Source organism: Furipterus horrens, unplaced genomic scaffold, assembly GCF_987537825.1.
Source record: "Furipterus horrens unplaced genomic scaffold, mFurHor1.1.pri manual_scaffold_11, whole genome shotgun sequence".
NCBI lineage: Eukaryota > Metazoa > Chordata > Mammalia > Chiroptera > Furipteridae > Furipterus > Furipterus horrens.
In genome coordinates, this window is record NW_028327181.1 from 7,603,852 (window position 1) to 7,626,219 (window position 22,368).

The following is a 22,368-nucleotide window of genomic DNA, read 5'->3' on the forward strand; positions in this document are numbered from 1 at the left end:
ACAGACAAGAATCCCTGCCCTTGTGGGGAGAGACAATATATAAACACATAATGAATAATTATAAGGCTGTTAGCTGGTGATAAGTTTTATGAGAAACAATGAGAACAGGAGGGCTGAAGAAAGGGCTTCTTTTTAAAAGGTGTGATCAGCATAAGCTCCCCTAAGAAGGTGACATTTGAGCAAAGACTTGAAGGAAGGAAGAGGATGAGACAGGTGGATATCTGGGAGGAAGAGGAACAGTTAGTGCAAAGGCCCTGAGGCCAGAATGCCCTGCCACGTGCACAGAAAGGCAAGGAGACTGATGTGCCTGGACCAAAGGGCGTGAGAGGCAGAACAGAGGAGCTCATTTTTTTCTGGGCCACAGGAAGGACCTTGGACTTTACTCTGAGAGGGATAAGGAGCCCTCGTAGATTTTTGACCTGAGCTGACTTATATTTCAAAAGCATGATTCAATCTGCTGTGTTGAAAATAGACCACAGACAGACAAGGGCAGTGGCAGGGAGACCAATTAGCAGCGTACTGCAGGAATTCAGGGAAAGGGCGATGGGGCCTGGGCCACGATTGGGAGCATGGAGGTTAGAAATGTTTGGGCTCCGAATACATTCTGAACATGGAGCCAACACAATTTCCTGTCGGGAGGATTAAATAAGATAATGCAGGCAAAGCTCTTATCACAGAGCCTGCATGTAGTTAGTACAAACTCATGGTAGCCACGATTATTATCAAGGTGGGCATGGCGCGCACCCCTGCAGGGGCTGATCAGCAGCTAAAAAGCAAGCGAGCGAGAGGGAAGCTATTAAGACTCCTTTGGTTGTCAGGCCACCAAAGGTAACGGGGCTTTAACACAATGGAGACCAGAGTTTCTGCACCTCGCAGAGAGCTGGGAAGCCCGAAGCACCGCAGTCTTAGACCAAAATAGAGATGTTTAGGGCCAAGTTTTAAAACTAATTGCAAAAGCTTCTTTCTCATAGGGGTCGAAAAAGCATCATCCGCCCGGAAAACGTTTGTTTCTAGAATCCCTGGCTTTGGCAATAATTGCTGGGGATACCCTCACAGCCCAGGTATTTTTGGGGGGTTTCAACTGAACCGCTCCACTCCAGAATTCCTTTCAGGGAGAACCATTGGCACCAAGAGACCATTGGATTCCTTTCAGCTCACCTTCCTTCTCCTTGCTCCCAATTCCAGAGAGGAGACAAGAGGTCGTTTCTGAGATTGATAGCAATGGATCGTTCCAGGGGAATGCCAACTCGGTTCCTCCCGCCTCCGCAGGCCTTCTGCCAACCTCCTCCCATCGGACATCTGGCCCCAGCAGGGAGCAACAGGGACCCAGGCACCGGCTGGGGCTTTGACTTTGACGTCAGCAAGGGAAGGCTGACTTAATCCATCATTAGGGCACATTAAAGCCCCCCGACGCCTCTCTCGCTTCGTTCTATCACCTGCGTTCCTAGGGCTGGCAGGGGTCTTGCTTTCCTTTTCTTTCCATTTTGCTCTGGATTAAGGTATCATTTTTTTTTTTTACAGTTAATTAGAAGATAATCATGCCAGCGAGCTTATTGTTAATTGTTTGTATCTGTACTTAATACTTATAAGTGTGCTCAGGTCTCAAGAGCTAATATTTGGCTTGTCAAATGTGTTAGTCATTGTAATTAATTGGGCCCCTCTACATTTACCGGTGCTGTGGGCAGAGTTATAGGAACAGCGGCAAATAGGAAGTGTCCCTCCCACCCTGCCCTTATGCCTAGAAAGAGAACTTTGAGGGATTGGATCCTTCAAGTGATGTTTACTCTTTACCTGTCTAGCTTCTTTCCCCACTCCCCGCTGGAGGGTCTTCCCTGCAGGACCCCCTTCCTGTATCTGCTCTCTCTCAGCTCCCTGTTAATTACCTTTCTACCATCAGGCCCAGCTGCACTGTTGGTGGGGCCCAGAGCAAAATAAAAACACAAGCCCCCTTGTCCAAAAGTTAAAAATTTCAAGGTGGTAAGGCCTGGCTGGGTAGCTCAGTTGGTTCGAGCATCGTCCGATGTGTCAAGGTTGTGGGTTCGATCCCTGGTCAGGGTACATATGAGACTTAACCAATGAATACATAAATAAGTAGAACAACAAATTCATGTTTCTCTCTTTCAAAATTAATATTAAAAAAGAAAAAGAAAACGATGGTGACAGTGAGCACTAAACCAAATGCAGTGCCCATGTGACTGTACCAGTGGCATGCCCATGAAGCCAACTCTGCGTACCCCTGATGGAATTTTCCGTTTCCCCTAAAGCTGTCTTCCCACCAGAATGTACCCCAGCCCTCCTCTCTACAGCCAGATCAGCGTGCAGCGCCCAAGAGGAACTCAAGACATGGGCAAAAGGATTTTCCAAATGCAGGCTTGAAAATTGCAAAGCATCACGATGTCACTCCCCTGGACGGAACAGAGGGAGCTTCCTGGAGGAACAGAAATGTGGTCACATCGGGGTAAACATTTTTCAAAACTCATCAAACTGTAGGCTTTAGAAGAATGCATTCTATTTGTATAATGACACACCAATAAGACATAGCATGTCTAAAATAAACCCCAACGCTTCACATTACCCTCAAGAAAAAGTCTATCCTTGGTCACATGTCACACAAGTCCTTTCCCAGAGCCCACCTTGGTTTTCCTGTCTCACCTCCAGCACTGCCGGGGCTCCCCGTTTTCCAGCCTACTGGCTGCCAGCATGTCCCACACCTCTGTGCCTTCTTACTCAACTACTCCCTGGCCCAAGTGAAAAATCAAATCCATAACAACCAGTATAGCATCACAGCACCAAATGGGAAGGACTGAAAAGCTGGATGGGAGCCCAGCCCTGGAGCTTCCTGCTGTACCAGGTGTTAACCCTTTAGTTTCTGCATGGTGGGGACATGGACAGAATCCCAGGTGAGAGAGGCAGGGAAGAGGGGCACTTGGTGGGTCCCAGGCCCTGGCTATTCACCAATCAGTAGGAAGGAAAACAAAGTTACCCAGCATTGCCACATTAGTATATGCCTCAAATGCAGGCTAGCCCTTCCTTCTCTGAGTGACATCTCCTCCTCCATCTTCAGATCTCAACTCAAAGGCCTTCTCCACCAGGAACCTCTCTGTGATTCCCTCTTCTGTCTTGACCTTCCTTTCCATAGCTCTGTAATAGCATTTGCCACACTGTCCTACATTAATTGATACACTTTTCTGTCTTCTTCATCTCTTTAAGGCTGAGACTATGACTGCCTGTGCTGAGTCCAGCAAAGTGCCTGGGTGCACACATATAAGGGAAGGGACTTTTTTTTTTTGGCTTCCCCACCTGTGGTACAGACACAGATATGTGTGGATGAGTGAATGAATGCATGAACAAATGAATGAGGAAATTTCCCTTTCCCTTATCTGTATTTACTTTCATGAAAGAGTGCAGATTCTTCATACAAGGGTTTGGAGAGACTGTATTTCAGCAACTAAGATCTTAGACTCTGGACTCAGGCAACCTGGGGAGATCCTGGTGTAATCGAAAGCAGGTCTGGCTGCCTGTCACTACAAAAGTCAATATTTGAGAGGCAGGTAGTGATGTAAAGGAAAGTGGTTTATTTTCAGGTGCCAGTCACCTGGAAGATGGGGGACTTGTGTCTCAAAGCCCATCTCCCCATATCTGTGGACATAGGGATTTTTATAAGGAGGGAGAGGGGAACAGAACAAAGAGATCAAGAGAAGGGATTGAGAAGTGCTCTACTTGCAGAGAAGTGTAGTCCATTCTGATCAGGCAAGGGAGGGTCCGGTGTGCATCATCCTGCTTTAGTCATCCCAGCTTCACATCATCCTGGCTCCATATCATCCTGCTCTGTGGATGGAGCTCAGCAAATCCCTTGGAGCTGGAATTCTTCAAGGTCGGAGTCTATCTTTTGAAACTAGTTCCTAACATTCTTATACAAACATGCTGTTCATCCATAAGCCACATATTCGTCAGAGTCAGCATTTACAGAAACAATGTCAAAAGAACGGCGGGCTGGGTTAGAATTCCCCACGGCTGCAAGTTTCCACTGTTACACTGGCACTTGCTGGTTGGCATACTTGGGCAAGTGACGTGACCTCTCTGAGCATTGGATCAGGTCCTATTGATCTGCCTTCACAGGGTTATTGAGAAGCTCAAATGAGACAAGACCAGCAGATCTGACTACAAAGAAATTGGCTCTTGTTCACCAGGGAACCCGAATCAGTAGATGTGGTCACAAGATAACAGGAAAAGAAGTCACTTGCCATTTGTAGCCATCGTCACCGCTCTGATTCTGCCTTCCATAACCTACCTGTCTCTTGGGTCAGGAGACTGTGCAACAAAAGTGAAGATTTCCCTGGAATACGAATACAACCATTGCCAGATGTTACTGAACTGAAATTCAGACGACAGTAAAAATGGGCATTACAAAAAAAAAAAAAAATTCCCTCCAACTTTCCATTTCTCTGCTGGAATTTCAGCCATGTGACAGAGAGGACAGAGGTCTTCAATCTCCTAGATAAACCAACTCACTGATTGCCTTCCCAGTCAAAATGACTAGTTTTCAGCCTTTCTGGACTTTTCTGCCCAAGAGTAAGTCTTGGCTAACTATGAGGGAAATGGTCCATTGCCCCATACCTCCACCTCCTTCCGAACCACGGCCTCCTAACCAAATCCTCAATTTCCAGGAAATGTCAGTTTCGCCTCCTGCCTAAGAGCAAGGACCCCAGAGTCAGACATACTGGAGCTCCAATCCTGTCCTTGCCAGTTCCTGGCGGTGAGACCTTGGCCAAGGCTCTTAATCTCTCATATTTTATCTCCCTACCCTGTCTGGCAAGGAAAACATCGTGTCTATATCACAGGGTATCTGTGAGGGTTCAGTGATGTGACTTGAGTGGCAGACCTGGGTGAGGGATCATTAAATGATGATTGTTATTATACTCACTGTTATAAGAGGAGGGTAGGAGATGGCAGAAATACTTTTTAAATTTTGTAATAGATCCTGCAGACCTGAAAAATTGGAAAAATTTATTGGATAAATTGCTGGGTCTCCTCAAAGATCCGAAGTCAAATGCCTAGAACCTGGCAATGGGATCTTGGAAAAATGATCTTTGCTGATGTAATTAAGTTAAGGGTCTGGTGAAGATGAGATTATCCTGGAGTAGAGTGGGACCTAAATCCAATACAAGTGTCCTTACAAGAGAAGAGAAGTGGGGAAGACCTGCACCCGGGAGGGCCATGGGAAGATAGGCAGAGAATGGAGTGATGCAGCCACAAGCCAAGGAAGCTGGCAACCACCAGAAGCCAGAAGAGACAAGGAAGGATCCTTCCTGGAGCCTGTGGAAGGAGCACAGCCCCTGATTTCAGATTTCAGGTCTTCAGAACTCTGTGAGAATAATTTTTTTTTTAACCCCCCAGTTTGTGATCATTTGTTACCACCACGCCAGAAAATGAACATATTCCGTGGCATCTTCAGTGGGTAAATGAGACAACTTGCCTCCACTGGACAGTTCTAAGGATGAAGGAGATGATTCTGCAGGTTTCCTGCCTTAAATTGTTTTGGTAGAAACCAGCATGGGGCCCATACATCCTGATCATCAAGAGCAGGCAGACTTGCGTTCAAATTCCAGCGTCCCTTTTAAAAGCCGTGCCATCTTGGACAAGTGACTCAACCTCTCTGAATTTTAGTTGCTTCGTATAAGGAATAGTCATAGACCTGTCTCATGAGATCAGGGGATGATTCAGAAGACATGTCTGAGGTGCCTGATAGGCAGGAAATGCTTGATGAACGGCTGCTAGAACGAGTCTTGGGGACAGATCCATCTAGCTTCACATGTGGCCTGTAGCTGCGGGGAATCCACAAGGCTAACCGGCCTGAGGGGGCTGAACCGGGGGGCGGACCTGGTCAGCCCTGCTCTTTGTCTTCTGAAGGAGATGCCTCGTGCAATAGCCAGGTATTCCGGGCTCATGCTCCGCTGTTCCTTGCTGCTGCCAATGGTGATAGAAAGCATGGACAGTCAGCCCCTGGTCCCAAGGCATCACTCTGTGTGCGCAGCCAACCCTCTACAGGCCGCGACTTCTAACCACGACTTCTAACCGCCATGGCCGGTCCTGCTCCTGTTCCTGCGTGTGCCTGTGTTCATAAGGCTCCACCATCCATGACCCTCCTACTTACTGCCTAGAAGGGGCACATCCTCTCCACTCAGTTAAAAGGACATTTTCCCAGTGAGACCAGGTCATATTTCAAACTGCATCGCCAAGGTATCGGGAGCCAGTAAAAGGGGGCATTTAACACCGTGTTTATTTTGACTGGCAAAACAGGTCATGGCTGTAAAAGAAACAGCTCTTGAGAGCGAGGCAGCCTAGCCGACTCTGGGCTCACTCTTTTCTACCCACACACACGCTGTTTAAAGCATTCCAAGGCTGCTGCCAACTTTCCTGGCAGAGCTCTTATTTCTTTACATGTATGTTGCATTCCATCTGTTTAATGTGCTCTCTGTGCCATGCGTGGATCTTGGCAGGGCCTGGCGAGGTGGCATGGCATGCTCAGGCTTGTTCTAAGCAAAACAGGGCAGGAGGCGGAGGGAGACTAGAGGCCAGGGCAAGAGACTTATTTCGCTTTGGCTAAATGGGGGCAAGGGGGCTGGCATTGCAAAGACCAGAGGGCAGTCGTAAAGCAGATTTTCTTAAGATGCGGTCGAATCCCATATGTGCCACCCCTACATGGGGGTCTTGTGGGTACAGTGTTACAGTTTCTGATGCATGGCCAGGAAAATAGAAGTGGTGCGGAAGGGTAACAGTGGGGGAGACCCGCTCCTTCTCGTGACGCAGGGTTTCTGAGGGGTTTCCCCAAAACCATTCTGCAGGCCAGAAAATGCCAACACCTGGGTCCAATCGGTAGCCCCAAGGCCCCAGGGCCCCTGAACTTGAGCTTGACGTGACTCCCGAGGACCATTAAATACTTGGTTGCAGACGTGGAGGCAATGCGCTGTGATTTGAATCCTGTCTCATCCCCTTGAAAGAGAGGAGAGCTGGCTTTCTGCACCACCGACACCTCCGGTGAGATTCAGTTTAAACATGAAAACGTACCAGTCCGGTGGGAAGAAACAAAACCCTCTAGAAACAGCTGTCGGGTATTGGGTGACCCAAACCACTTCATTGACTGACTCAAATGTCAGCTTTTCCTTCGGTTCCTACTGAGCAGAGCGCTTCAAAATGAGGAAGCAGAACACTCCAGACAGAGAAATGAGGATTCCAGGGTTAAAAATCACATCAAGAGTCTCACCTTGAGAAAGTGTTTGAGTACGCGTTTTTTCCTTTTTTTTTTTTTTTTTTTTGAGTCCAGCCAAGAGTGTGAACAGCATCCTCCTGTTAAAGAACGGAATTACTCACCTGAAAGGGGAGAGATGACATGGCACAGGAAAAAAATCAGGGCCAGGCTCCTAATGAGAAACAGCCACATGTGGAATAAAGTGAGTGTTCGTTGTGTAATCCCGGCTGGCCGGCTGTAAGGACAGGGAGGCGAGGGGGGCCGGGGGAACGTGTTTCAGATGTGATTCAAGAGATCCTGGAGCCCGTCCTGACCCTCTGGGTTGGAATTTCTGACTCTCTTCTCTGCCTTGACTCAGAATAGGAAACCATATCCTGACCGCGCGTTGCTTTTTATAGAATTAAACTTTCTTGCCAACTTCCTCCAGAGCACAAGATCATCCCTCACCGTCTCTAAACAATACACCGATCGTCAGATGGAAGGCAGGGGAGTGCTGACCTGTTTGCCCCGAACAGAACCCAGGCCCGGAGCACAAGACAAACAACGGGAGCAGCGTTTGGCTTTCATGCCGGCCTGGTAAATACAGCATGTTCACACAGGTTGGAGAACCGTCTGGCTCATCTTCGTACTTTCCTTCTTTCTCCCAGTTCTTCTCACTTGGATCTCATCGTTCGGCGCTGGCGTTGGCCAAGTTCACATTTGCCAGTTACCAAGTGCATAATGGATGGTTTGTAAGATTAGTAATATGTGAAGGATGAGGAGTCGGGCAGCCAAGTGGACCCTATGTGATAAAACGACTTCCCCTTGATCCTGATTCTCTACACAGCCTGAGAGCCTAGCCTCTGCAGATAGAAATCAATGAGGACGAACACAGAGGGCTTAATGGCTATTCATCCTGTCACCACCATATTTGCATTGGCAACAAATCCCCACCCCCACCCAGGTACCCCTTGCCCTGGCAGGCAGTTTGTGGGGGTCATTTCTTGTGTATAGGGTATACTGGAGCTTGGGGGCCCAGAGGAGACGTTAATAGAATGCAAAGTGTTTAGTAGCCGCTCATTAAAAATGGATTCTGTTTTCAGTGAAGCTGGAAACTGTTCTTGTAATTGGGAGCAGGTCTTCTGCCAGACTCTAGCAGCTTTAAGGGATATCCAGTTTTAGGTTTACAGTACTACATTCTGGCTCATTGAAATTGCATCTAGATGCTGCCAGAATGTGTCATAAACCACAAAATCTGTACAAAAATATATCGACACAATGGTTCTGTAGCCTGAAGTCAGAGGGGTCGGGGAGCAGCGTTTCCCAGAAGCGTTGGTCTTGTGCCGTCTCACAACGGATGTGGGTCACCTGGGACAATTATCATTCATGGGATTCCGACCCTGGTCTGACCAGTTGGCTCAGCTGCTTAGAACAGCATGTGAAAGGGCTGAGGAGTCAGCCTCACCCTGTCCTGGGGCCATGAATGGCATCCCTACCTGGGCCACACCAGACGGGGGCCTGGGAATCAAGCCCAGTGAGCCATCCGCACTTGCTCCAAGAGAAAAGTCCCACGTGCTCTGCTCCCCTTGCCAGTCCCAGCTCCCCTCACCTTTTGCTCACTGGGCTCTAGGCTCCAAGCACCATCTTTCGGATCCTCCGGGTGACCAGTTGTCCCCCGCCGCTGTTCCCCCTGCCAGGGACCCTCCTCTGCTCTCTGGCTGATTCCCACTCCTCACGCAGTCCACTTGGGATGCTCTAACAGAAGGACCATAGATTGGGCGACCTAAACAGAACTTTTTTTTTTTTTCCTCATAGTTCTGCAGTCTGGGAAGCGCAGCCTCAAGGCACTGGCAGATCTGGCGTCCATGGAGGGCCCTGGGTCCTCAGTGGCCATTTTTTCCTTGTGTCCTCATATGGAGCTCTCTGGCCCCTTTTATAAGGACCCTAATCCCACTCATGAGGGGTCCGCCCTCTTGACCTAATCTCCTCCCAGAGGTGCCATCTCCCAACACCATCGTATTGGGGGTTAAGACTTCAACAGACAAATTTGAAGGAGCCACGAAATTCAGTCCGTAGAAGTAGCGCTTATGAAAATTGTCACTTCAAGCTTCTGCTTCATGTCTGATTAGAACACTGCTTCTTAAACTGTAATCGGCACGTGAGTTATCTGAAGATCATGTTAAAAATTAGGGTCTGATTCAGCAGGTCCGGGGCAGGGCCGAAGAGTCAGTATTTCTTACAAGCTCCCAGGTACTGCTGATGCCAGAGGTGTGTGGACCACACCTTGAGGCAATGGTGCCAACATTTCTCCATCAGTGTTCCGTGAGAGAAAAAAGCCTGAGAGAAAACAAGCTGGGCTACTGTTTCCTCAGTTCCCCTAAAGATGGAGCTTCACTAAAACCATTAACCAGAAGTGAATTCATTACATGCCTTGGATGCTAGGTTTCTCAGCCTCCGGGCTGCTTCCGTTTCGATCCAGGTAATTGTAGTGGAGACTGTCCTGTGCATTACCGGATGCTTAGCAGCAGCCCCGGCCTCCACCAACTAAGTGCCAGTAGCACCATCCCCCAGCTGGGACAACCCAAAATGTCTCCAGACATTGCTCAATGTCACTTGGGAAGCAACGACCCCCCACCGAGACAACCACTCACTGCCTGAGGACGTCAGGGCGTCAGTCTCTGGCGAATCCGGTTAAGAAGGGTGGGAGGTCCGAGACAATGTTTTGTTCCAGGCTCTGATCCCATTGTCTAGCACAGCACTCTGCATGTGGCGGACCCTCAGTATGTATCGGAATAAGTGAATGAATGAAAGCAAATGAATGGAAATGAACTCCCAAGTCCTGCTGCGCTGGTGGGTGAACAGAACCGCATTCACGCAGCCTCCAGCCTTCTCGGCCCCGCTCTCCCCCTCAAGAAACCGTCCAACTTGTGGGCCAGTTGTCATCCAAAGCACAATTTTTCCAAATATAGCATTTTCCAAAGTAAATATCCTTTTGAAAAAAAAAAGAACGCAAAGAAAGATTCTCGCTTGAGATCTTTTTATAAATGTCTCCAATGACTAAAATCCTCTTACAGTAAGTAGCCAGAGGATTGCCTTCGCTTAAAGAAAATAAAATACTGCTGTTTTTAGTCTCAAGTGTAGAAAGTACTTGAAAATCATATACTTTTCCTTTTTTTTGCATCTGACTGGGCAAATTATAAAATGGTAGAATTAATTTTGGTTCTAGATTGTTTCTAAATCTCCACCTCAGACTCAGGCCTCACGGATAAAGTAGCATCAGGGACTTATTTTTAAAAAATCCCTGTAGTAATAACACTAGGAATTTGAGGGAAAGCAGTCGTTGCAGGGTTTGGGGTGGAGAGCAGAGAAATCTTACATGGTTTCAGAAGGAAAATGGCAAATAAAAATAAATCTGCACCTAGCAACAAAGCCGTGGACTCAAGTTCTATTAAGAGGGAAGGTGAATTCATTCAATTGGCTTGTTTCTGCACCCTCAGAGACTCGAAGATAAGTTTTCAAACCAAGTTGCTGTGTGGAAAACAAAGCCTTACCCCTTTTCTCTTTCGAATGTTTGGGCAAATGGCATATGGAGCCCTGAAGAGGTTTCTGGAAAAGAATATGGAGGTGGTGGCATTCAGTGCTCTTCTGAGTGTATCATTCTTTACCCAGAAGAGGCAGAAAATCTTTTGTGCCTTGTGTGTCTGCTCTGCAATCACCTGGTAGTGGCTGTATGCGATCGATTGGGCATGTCTGTCACTGGCAGGCCCAGGAGCGTTGTGGAGCAGGTGCGTGCTTGCCATTCCTGGGTTCTGGTGTGGTTTCCTCCTCTGACACAGGTGTCCTGGGCAAAAGGAGAACGTCAAGGAGATGGCTTCACACGTCTCACTGTGTTTCAGAGACACCAAACCAGCACTTCAGGAAACTTTCAAGACAGACGTGACACAGAAACACACTGCTGCAGGAAATTTCCCTTCCTTCCCTGGACATGCTGGAATAGGATCCCGTCGGTGTGACTCCCTCTCAGGGTGAATATGGCCGGAACAGGCCATTGACACCCAGCCAGTCACCTGACATTCAACTCTGTCACTGTCACATCATATGCCACCGAAACAACACATCCTCCTTCCTTGGAATAAAAGGATCTTTTCATAAGACTTATTAAAATTGAATATTAATCATATTCATCATTATTCAGTCGACTTGCTGTCCATAATACTTAAATGAAGGGAAACAGACAAACAAAAAAAGACAGAAAAGACAAGTGTAGGATCTCAGGACAGTGATGAATAAGTAATGATAGGGAAAAAGCCACAGTGACCATAAAGAAAAGAAACAACTTAAAGTAAAAAAAAAAAAAAATCCACAAATAGACTCTTCACCTTCAATCTTCATCCTTATTTCAAAAATGAGATGAATGACTAAAGAGATGAATTCACATTTGAATAGAGTCCAAATGACTTAAGAATTATTTGGATTCTAATATTTCAGATGGATGAAGAACGATGTTAGAGTTAGGTGACACATTAGGGGTTGAAATGAAATGGAACAATTTCTTTCATTTAAAAGCAATTTTCTTGCCTTGGTGGCCCTTGAGTTTCGTAGGTTGTGGGTGGCAACTACCCTTCTCCTCCTTCGCTTGGATTCATGGGGTCCTGTTTCAGGTCCAGCCTATTTAGGGGGGAATGGAGTCTGTGTTTGGGCTTTGACATCCCTTTGACTACAAGGGAAGGCTTTCCATATAGAGCGGAGAGGTCAGTAATTTAAAATCTAAGTTTTAGTCACGATGCAGGGATAGCAGAATCAGAGCTGAATTTGGTGCTGGTTTCAGAAACCCCCTCCGGTGGAAGATATGCCGTGAGACCCATCACCGATGAGTGGGGCAAAACAGGAAGTGCCAGCTTGGAAAGACAGGAAGCAGGTGGCCGAGCTCTTCTCCACCACATCTCAAAAATAGAGCAGAGGGGGTGGGCCCTATTGAGCAGAATTTAATCTTAGACCCAGCAAACATTTATTGAATGCCTGCTATGAGCCAGGTCCTGCACTAAGGGCTCTCACCTATGGCATCTCGTTAAACCCCTGTGACAAGCAGAAACATCCTAAGAGATTCCACCCATCTCTCCTTCCTACTTGTAGATGTGGCTGTTACCAGTGCAGGGGGTTCTCAACCTCAGCACCATTGGCATTTCAGGCTGGATACTACTTTGTTGTGAGGGCTGTTTTGTGCATTGTAGGAACTTTAAGCAGCATCGCTGACCTCTATCCTCTAGATGTCAATAGCATAATACCCCACCCTACTTATGACAACCAAAAAAATGTCTCTAGACATTGCCAAATGCCCCCTACAAAGGCAAAATTACCCCCAGTGGAGACCCAGTTCCTTAAGAGACAGAATGGTTTGAATGCCCAGGCAGCGGTAGATAAACATTCCTTCTATTGCTTCCTATGTTCTGACTCGATGGTTCTCAAACCTGAGTGGTCCTTACACAATACCACATATACTCTACTCTATGGACAGGGAATTTTCAAAGGTAATTTGATTCCATTCATTCTTGCCTCATGTGCTAACATGAGAACCTAATCTCTCTTAAATTTAACACCACTGGCCTCTCTGGAGAGCCCAGCAGGGCTCACAGAGGTCTTTCTGGCGTGGAATCTCTATGTCGCCCAGACTTTTTCCATGAAGCCAATGATGCTGGTCGCCATTTTTGAACGCTTCCCACTGAGTCGGGCCACCTCCCTGCATCGTCATGTCAACACTGGGAGGGAGGTACTTTTCCTGCCCCAATTTCAAGAGGAGACACTGAGGTTCACTCATGTTAAAAAAAAAACAAAAAAACTTGCCACAAATCACAAAGCTAGTAAATGATGAAACCCATTGGCTGCCAAGCTGTATTGCTTTTCAATAGAAAATATGCACAGCGTACACTCAATAACTATTAGCAACTGTTTACTAGCGGGAAACAAATCTGTCTAATTTGATCATGAGCAGTTACTCAAAATTATTTCCCTGAATCAAAAAAGGCTGATTGAATTGCCAATCTTCCCAACACGACAGGCGAGAGAGGATACAGATATTCAGGATGTATATGTATACACACCTCAAAGTGCATTTCTCTTCCAAAACACAAAACAGAAGCCACCCAAACGTCCTTAACTGTCAAAACAAAACAGATCATTTTATTTGGAGCTACAAAAAGACTGGAGTGTTGGCAGGTACTAGACAATAATTGCAGTCATACTTGCCACATCGTAGTATCACTACACATTTGCTGCTACACACATGTCCCCACGGGGGTGGGTGCTTCTTCAGGTCAGGGACGGACTGACTCATCATCAGTAGGCCCTACTCCATTTGTTGAGTTAGTGGATCAGACATGAATGCACTTCTTAACCTAACACTTATGCAGACTTGGTCTCCATTCTCAGTTGGATTTTTCACATCCTCTTTCTCATAAGAAGAGACTGAAGCCGAAGAAGATAAAGTGACTGGCCCAAGGTCACTCCTCAGTAAACTGTGGATCCAGGCCTCAAACTCAGGTCTCACGCTTGGAACCCCAGATCTCATGCTTTTTACAACAAAGGCTTCCAAGGTCAAGGTGGGTTGGGACCCTCGGGGGCTAGACTTGGCCTTGGCGTCTAACTTTTCCGGACTCTCTTACTATTAAGCAAATTAAATACAGGAATGTTGCATCCTACAATCCGGGTATGCTTGAGGAGAGAGAGGAGCATTGTAATAAGTATAGATAGTGTCCACAGCAGGCTATGGGACATATGCACGTCCAGGGCGAGTTTCAGGTGGGACCTGAGATGGACGTAGCCCTTGTCACACTCAGTCTCTTCTCGTGTGTGGCCCTCGATTGCCCCTCATGAGTGCAAGTCCTTTGTTTGTAAATGTTTTAAAAGTGTTTAAGGACCATAATTTCTCCTACAGTCTGTCCCCTCAATACAAGGAAATTACTTCACTTGGCTCTCAACCATAGAATATTATGGAATTCTGGCTGGGCAGAACTTAATGGATTGAGAGATGGTCTACGGATGACTGATGTGGCTGCTTTCTAAGGGATTTTTGAGGAATATACATAACTATCATCAAACACGCTCATATTTGACCCCAAGATGTACCTGGGAATTATTGGGAAAACATCAAAACCAGATTTTAATTTATGAAGACATAAATTAAAGTAAGAAAGACAACTTTGACATTGACTATTTTTTTTATAAGTGCTAGCTATTTCTATAAAGTTTATATATATAAGTTTATATATACAGTAGTCCCTCTCTATATCGCGGTTCACTTATCGTGGCCTCACTGTATCATGGGATTTTTAAAAATATTATATTTAATTATCTATCGTGAATTTTTTGCTATATCGTGGGATTTTGCAGTACTGTACAATAAATACTAAAATAAATGTAAGGTTCCTACTTCGCGGATTTTCACCTATCACAGGGGGTCTAGAATGTAATACCTGCAATAAGAAAGGGATCACTATATATATATATTCATTTAATCATCAAAACATGCCTATTTGATAACTTGCCCAAGGACATAACTAGGAAGTGGCAGAACCAGGATTTGAACCGAGGGGGACTAGGCCCCTCTACACTAAACTACATTTTTATCTCCCCAGCCAGGTGGCAATCCCCAGGAGACTCTGATTAGAGTTCTTCATCCTTCCATCTCCCCCAGATCTGACCCTGTCCTGTTAACACTGGAAATTCAATAACGATTTGTTTTGATGTGAAATCAACCTCTTAGATTGTTGACAGTCTTTAAAATTTTTTGACAAGGGGAAAAGGAACAGTTCAACAGTTCAGGGCACTCCATAGCTTGGTAGACACCGAAAGGAATGGAAGCAAGGTGACAAAATGAAACATAAATAGCCTCACCAATATCTGCCTAGAGCGTTATAACGCATAGCAGCAGCTAGTCACTCTCTATAGAACACACAACTCTGCAACATTTGGTTTGTGTTACTGTTTGTTAGTGTGAAAGGATTACAAATGAAAAGTGAAATACTATAGTGAGAATTCTATTAATTGGGCCAGGGGTTGAAGGCAGGTCTGCATTTGTCCTTACTCTGAAAAATGCTTTGTGAAGCCCAGCTCTTTCAGGCACAGTAGCAGGGGAAAGGCTTAGCCTCCTCGAGACAACTGCTTTGAAGCAAGTTGACAACCACTTTGCCGGGGGTTCCTTTAATGAGCTCATTACAAATGGCTCTTGGGTGCTCGGTGCAGCCAGTCCTGGAGGCCCTCGACTTAAGAAACACTGTGGTCATTAGCACCTGAAATACCATAAACACTATCAGCTCTTAAAACGTATAATGCAATGAATGTCTCTGCCACTTCAGACTGATCTTCTGTAGTCGTCAGGTCTTTTTCAGTCGCAGGCAACAAAAAACCAACTGCAATTCGCTGGAACAGAAAGGAATGTTTGCCGGCAGTAGGCATGTGCTTAAAGCCTATCAGCGGGAATCTGACTTTGTCCATTCTCTGGCTTTTCTTCCTTTGTGTTCGCTCCGCTCTCAAGCAGGCTTTTCCTAAATGGTGTTAAAGCTGTTCCCTGGCAGTTTCAGCCTTACGTTCTACCAGCTCAGCGTCCAGTTGAAAGAGAGCACCTATTTCTTAATAGTTCCGGGGGGGTAGGGGGAGAAAAAAAAAAATTCCAGGGCTAAGATTCTTGGGCTCTGATTGGCTCAGCTTGGGTCACATGCCCATCCGTGAGCCAATCCCAGTGGCCAGAACAACACAGTAGTCTGATTACTCAGGCCTGGGTTCCGCCTCCCTTTAAAACTCAGACATGAACAGGCTCACTTGAACCACAAGGATCAAGACGAAGGAGCATTTTCCCAGAGAACTATCCAGATTCTGATGCCAGACATTGGGGGTAGGGAGGAAGGGGTGGTGGATGCTGAACACACAAAACCAATGGAAGTCCTTGGAACCTTCTCTCTAAACGATCTCCAACAGGCAAAGTGTTACTAAGCAGAGGAACTTCATGTGGTTTACAAGCATAATTGAGATATTTGCTTAGATATCTGAGGTTTAAAACATGGCCTGTATTGGCTACAACATTTTGAAAATATTTTCTGCAAATTGTACTCACCCACATGGCTTGAAGTTTTGGGATTTTTCTCTCTTTCTATCTATCTTTTTTTTTTAATTCTTGGAACAAGTCCTTAAAAGAAAGAGGAACAGAAATGCCACAGAATGATTTGAAACAGACGACTCTGAGAGCAGCGGAGATGGCAAATTAGCACACAGTTGACATTCCTTCTGTCCTGATGACATTTCTTATGTTGAATAATATTCTCAGGGTTCCTCTCTGCCTCTCCATTTTTTATTAATGCCTTTGTTCCTAATTACAAAAGCAATACCCGCCCAATTCAGAAAGAACTGAATACATCCCGAAAGCACCACACACACGCGCACATGCACACGTGCACACACGCATGCAGGCATGCACACACATGCACACTATCGCCCACGATTTTAGTTAGAAACATCTGTTTAATAAGTACCACGTCCTCGGCGTTGTCCAGCTACTATCATGGCCCCATTTCACGGATGAGGAAGCTGAGGTTTATAGCATTCAAGTTGATAAGTGGTGGACCTGGGAATTGAACTGATGTCTGCCTGCCCTCAAAGCCCTCGCCCTCATCACTCTGTTATTCCTCCACTCTGCTGGGAGATGTCCAAAATTAACCTTACAAAAATGGCAGATTGTTTATAATGTTTTAGGAATTGCTTTTTTCATATACCACATTTCCCCACGTCACTTAATATACTTCTACGTAACTTTTTTGGACTGTATTGAATCTATCATATGGATGTACCACCATTTACTCAACTAATCCCCATTTGTTGGACATTTAGGTTACGTCTAATTTTTCAGTATTAATGCTACAGTGAACCACTGTGGGGGAACATTTTCACATACATCTCTGATTATATCCTTAGGAACATTCCTAAAACTGCTAGATCAAAGGGACTGTATTTTTAGTGTTTAATACCTATTACCAAATTGTTCTTCAGAAAAGCAGGCCCAACATACAATCCCACAGCAACGTATGAATTTCTGTTTCCTCACACTGTTCCATTCTGCCCCTCTTCCTCAAAGATTACTCGTCGGCAGCCGTCCGTCTCGAGAGACGATGGTGTAGCTTCTTAAGAGTCTATCTGCACCGCCGAGAATGGCTGTGCAGTCCGACTCGGGAGTGACACGGTATCTGTCTCTTCCCGTGTTGAATCGACATCTTGTGATGACGCTGGAGTGTCCTCTCCAGTGAAGCTGAAGCTACAGAGCCTGGGCAGGGTGATATGGAGGGTCTGCTGTTGCCCATGCAGCAGACCCCCCCTCTCTTCGCAGCTGAAGGGTCCAAGGGAAAGACGGAGTCAATACAGCTTGGCTTCAGGTGCGCCGCAGGAGTTGCCGGTGTTGACTACAACGTCAAACCGCCTTAGGGACTCCGGCTCCGGATTTTCTGTCGGGGTTTACTCCCTTAGCCTTTCCCCTGAAGAGGTATGCCGCAAGGCAGCGGAGGTTTTTTGGGGTCAGAGTTTTCCTTCTCTGATGTGCCCTGACTGGAAGATCGAACCAGCGACACTTAGCTCGCAGGCCGACGCTCAATCCACTGAGCCAAACCAGCCAGGGGCTCAAAGATTACTAGTCATTAGCTAATTGTGCCTCCCATCCCCTGCAATGGGGAATGGGGACCTTTTCAAAGTACATATCACTCAACAGCGTTCAAATGGTTTCATACAAATACAGTGGTAAAAATTTGTCAGTAAAATTTGCATTCCTATCACCGTCACCATCCAAATTGGGAGAGTTCATAACCTTTCTCCCTTGGCCCATGGGTCTGAATCCACAGCCTTGGCCCAGGACTCTAGCAAGTACCATGAATACAACTCTGAGTGCAAGCTGGGGTAAGGCTGTGAGCCTCCTTTGTGCCTGTTAGTGGTTGTGTTGACATGGAGCCTGTCCTCCCAAACTTCTGTGTGTATGGAAGACACCCTGCTTTGGGGATTGACGGTCGGCTGCTCTATGTCTCATGCTGGACCCTGATTGGACAGAGCACATGGCCTGTAGTGTAAACTGGATTCAAAACACAAGAGAATCAGACTTCCCTTAGGAATCCGAACTTGAAGAACTGAAATAATCAAAGGCAAGTGGAGAGTAGCTGAGTCCGTTAGTGGAAAGGGGAGCATTGGAGGACAAGATCCTGTGGTTTAGCGCATAGTAGGTGCTCCGTCCGTAGTTGTTGATTGAGTCACCTGGACTGAGAGGTGACGTATCAGCTCCTCAGCTTTGGGGCCTCTCCGTGGTGTGACAGCAACATTCTCTTCCTGCTCCCACGCCCCCGCCCCTCCTTGGCTTATCTCCATTCCCAGACATGCCCTGTCATTTCTGTCCCTTGAGCATTTATTCTGCTATTTCTCAAGTCCAAGGCATTCCTTCCTCCATCCCTTCCCATGGAAATCCTACAGAGCCCATCCTAAATGCTACCTCTTCCAGGACCCTTTTCCTGATCAACCTTCTTTTGTTTTCTTCAAAGCCCTGGTCAGGACCTAAGAGTCCCTGACTTGTTTATGGGTTTATGGTTTGTCTTCCCCACCACGAAGCTCCTCAGGTGTGGTTTCGTCTGGTTTGTTCACAGCTGCGTCCCCAGGTCCTAGAACAGAGCCTGGAGCACAGCAGGGACTCAAAGAAAGGGTGGTGAAAGATTGCACCCAGGAGCTGGACTCTTGAGCAGAGTGTGCACACCTGCCCAGCCAGCTGGCGGTCATCGGACATGACTTTCTGCAGCTGTCCTGGTCCACCCTCTTCCTGGGTAGGGGGTGGCTGGCTCATCTCTTCCTTAATTCCAGAGCTACCCTACGACTTCTCAATAAATTATTTCTTTGTCCAAGTGACTCTGTTTTGGCTTCTTGCCCTCGCATAATCCTAACCATATACTGATCTTCATAATCAATGCTCATTTGCAGAAGAAGAAACTGAGGCAGGGACTTGCCTCTAGTCCCAGAGCCAGCATCACTTGTAGACTTGGGGTAGGGGGCTTTCCCTGAATTCCTGTTGTGTGATCAATGGCTGTCTCAGTATAAGACGTAGCCCCTTCACTGTGCTTTCTGACTCCCCACCAGTTTTTGGCAACTGATCTCCACGGGGCTTGGGTTCCTCCTGGGTCTCAAATGTATCACAGACCATCTGGTGGTCTGGGTCCGTGTGCCCATAACCACTCCCCATGCTCCTGTCCACTCTGACTGGACTCGATACAGAATTAAGGACACAATATTGTAGTCACTTCCACCTGTCAGGGCCCACACCCAAGCATCATTCATTCATTCAAGTATTTATCGAACACTGACTGTGCATGGCCCTACCCCGGAAAATTGGGAGATATCAGATCCCTGCCCTTATTAGCTTACAATCTAGCAGGGGGAGATAAACAGTAAGTAACACATCATAATAAATAAGCAAATGATCTAGTGTATTGAAGGGTTATAAGTGCTCTAGAAGAAAAAGTAGAGCCAGGTAAGGAGGATTAGGAGGAAGAGAAGGAGTGTTTGTGGTTTTAAAGAAATTACTCAGGGGTGGCCTCGCTGAAGAAAGACCGGAGGAAGGAACGGGTGCCTGGGAAAGGGTGGTCCAGGCATAGGGACCTCCAGTCCAAAGGCCCTGAGTGGGGAGCTTTAGAATCCAGCCAGTTTGGCTTCCAATACCTCATTCTCCACTTTCTTTCTGTGTGAGCTTGGGGAGGTTAATTAACCTCTCTGAGCTTCAGTTTCCTTATCTGGGAAATGGGGATAAAAATGAGATTGTACCCATGAAGTAGCTGGAACGGAGCTGATAACTCACTAACTGTGGTTCAGTACGGGGCCCTGCCCCATCCCAGAGCTTCAGGGAATAGCTGCTGGGAAGCCTAAGGTCGCAGTGGTGGCCCTATTAAGAGCTTCGGCAGCTCTAGCTGTCATTTAGTAGCGCTGCGACCTTGGGCTAGTTTATGTAACCTCAGTCTCCTCGCTTTGAAGGAGGATAATAATAGCAAGGACATCAGAGTGTCACTGTGAGGAATAAATGAGAACATCCCAGTAAGGTGCTCAGGAGGTGGGCTTGGCTCTGAAGAGGCACTCAGTGAATGGCGGCTATTTTTCGGCTGAAGCCACGGGGAGAGAGGCTTTCTTTTCTCCGTAGGATTGCTAAGCCGGTAGAAGGTGAGCTGGAGCTGCTGGGGGCTGGCTCCCCGCGGGAGGTCCTGCCTGCAAAGGAAGCCAGCCCAAAGGAGGCAGAGCAAGGGGCTCCTGATGACTTTTTTAAAAAATTTTTTATGTAACTTTAAGAAGTAACGTTAAAAACCGTACAAGCATAACGTGGCACCATAACTGCATTGAACGTATGCAAACTCAACTCTACCTGCTTGCCTGGCAGTGAGGAAGTGAGTGAGTGCCATCCTCAGGAGGCAAAGGGGCAGGGAGGATTTGCCATCGGGACAGGTGAGGGCTGAATTTGTTCCTTGGTGGCGTCTGTAGCTGAGGGGGGCACAAGCCAAAGCCCGCACTTCCCCCTGCACCCATGGTTCCCAACCATCCCGCTGTTCAGCACCGGGATGCCCTTTGAAACCGCCCCCCAAATCTCACCAACCTGCACATGACCCTGTTGTTGGAGAAAAGGCATCACAACAAAAAGCCACTATGAATTATTCTTGGCTTTTAAAGAAATTTGCATTTTTTTCATTGCACTAGTGCTGAAAATCTAGTCATCTGTCTCCGTGTAGGAGGTATTGTTTATTCATTCTATGGACAGCTCCAGCTGCATTATGGGAATGCAGGCCCTCGAGAGGGCTCCGCGGCCCGACCCCCCCAGACCTCTGCGGTCTGCAGGTCCCAGGGGAGCAATTCTCAGTTTTGGGCCTGCAGCCCACTGAGTGGGTCTAGAACTCTCTCCTAAAGGCCACAAACTGACCCCGAAATGCCACCCTCTCCCTCTGATTCTTGAGAACGAGTAACACCACGTACACCCGTGGATTTCCAGCTTTATGCATGACTAAGTGCCACTTTCGAGGAAGCTGAGTTACTGCAATTTAGTAGTCATAACTAAAATTAGGACGCTACCAGGGTTTACCACGCGCTCAGCGGCAGGAGGGCTGGCTCGGCGCCCCGTTTGCTGACACCGCAGGACTCCTCCCGCCCAACTCAGAGAGCAGCAACTGGGGTGGGAACGGGGTGAGGGGTCCTTGGCCTCGTCTAAGTGAGCCAAAGGTCAAGTGCATTTGAGAGTCACTTTTCTAGGCTCTGGGGATCCAGAAACGTCCTCTCTGGGGGTGCTTTCATCACCCTCCCTCTCTATCTAAATAGTCCTGACACTTCCAGACGCCCCTCCATCAATCCTGACTCTGCACATTTAAACCACAATGAGTTACCCACACAAGAGGCTTTAGACAACTAGGATCTGTAAATGACATTCGGATTCCGGTTCTGACCTCCAAATGCTGAAAACCTCCCTCGTGCACTTAAATATTCATTAAGACTCTACCGTTGTCTGGCACGTGTTGGTTCTGGGGCACGCAGTGGTAATCAAGGCTGCCGCATGCCCTGCCTGCAGTGAGCTTAGTCTGCTGTGGGCAAAGCAATAACACAATTCCAGGCGCTTGAGAAAACCAAATGAGCATTGCAGCAGAGAATAGCAGGGGAGGCCCTATTTAAACACAGTGGTTAAGGAGGGGGTACCAGCCAGGGATTGGTGGACGCAAGCAACAGAAAACTATGGTGGAAATTGAGGGGCTATGGGGTGTCTATAGAAGCAATGGAAAAACTAGAAAAGGTGTAGAAAGGACAGGAACCAGAGAAACTGCGGGGGGTCTAGGGAGCAGTTGGGAGCTGCGTGTCTTAAGCATCCCACATCCACGATGTACCAGCTATTCCTCGTCGCTGCTTCATTTGGGTGAAGGGCCCCTCTGTTGCTGGTGAAGGGGGTGGGCGCCCAAGGCACATTGCTCCAAGTCCATGTGGAATAGGGTGGGGGACGCAGGCTTTCTACGGCAGATCACACTGGCTGGCCAAGGCAGTATGCGTGTCCACCTCCTTCCCTCTGCCTGCTTCCATTGTCAAAGCTAAGAATAACGAAATCCTTGCTTTCCCAG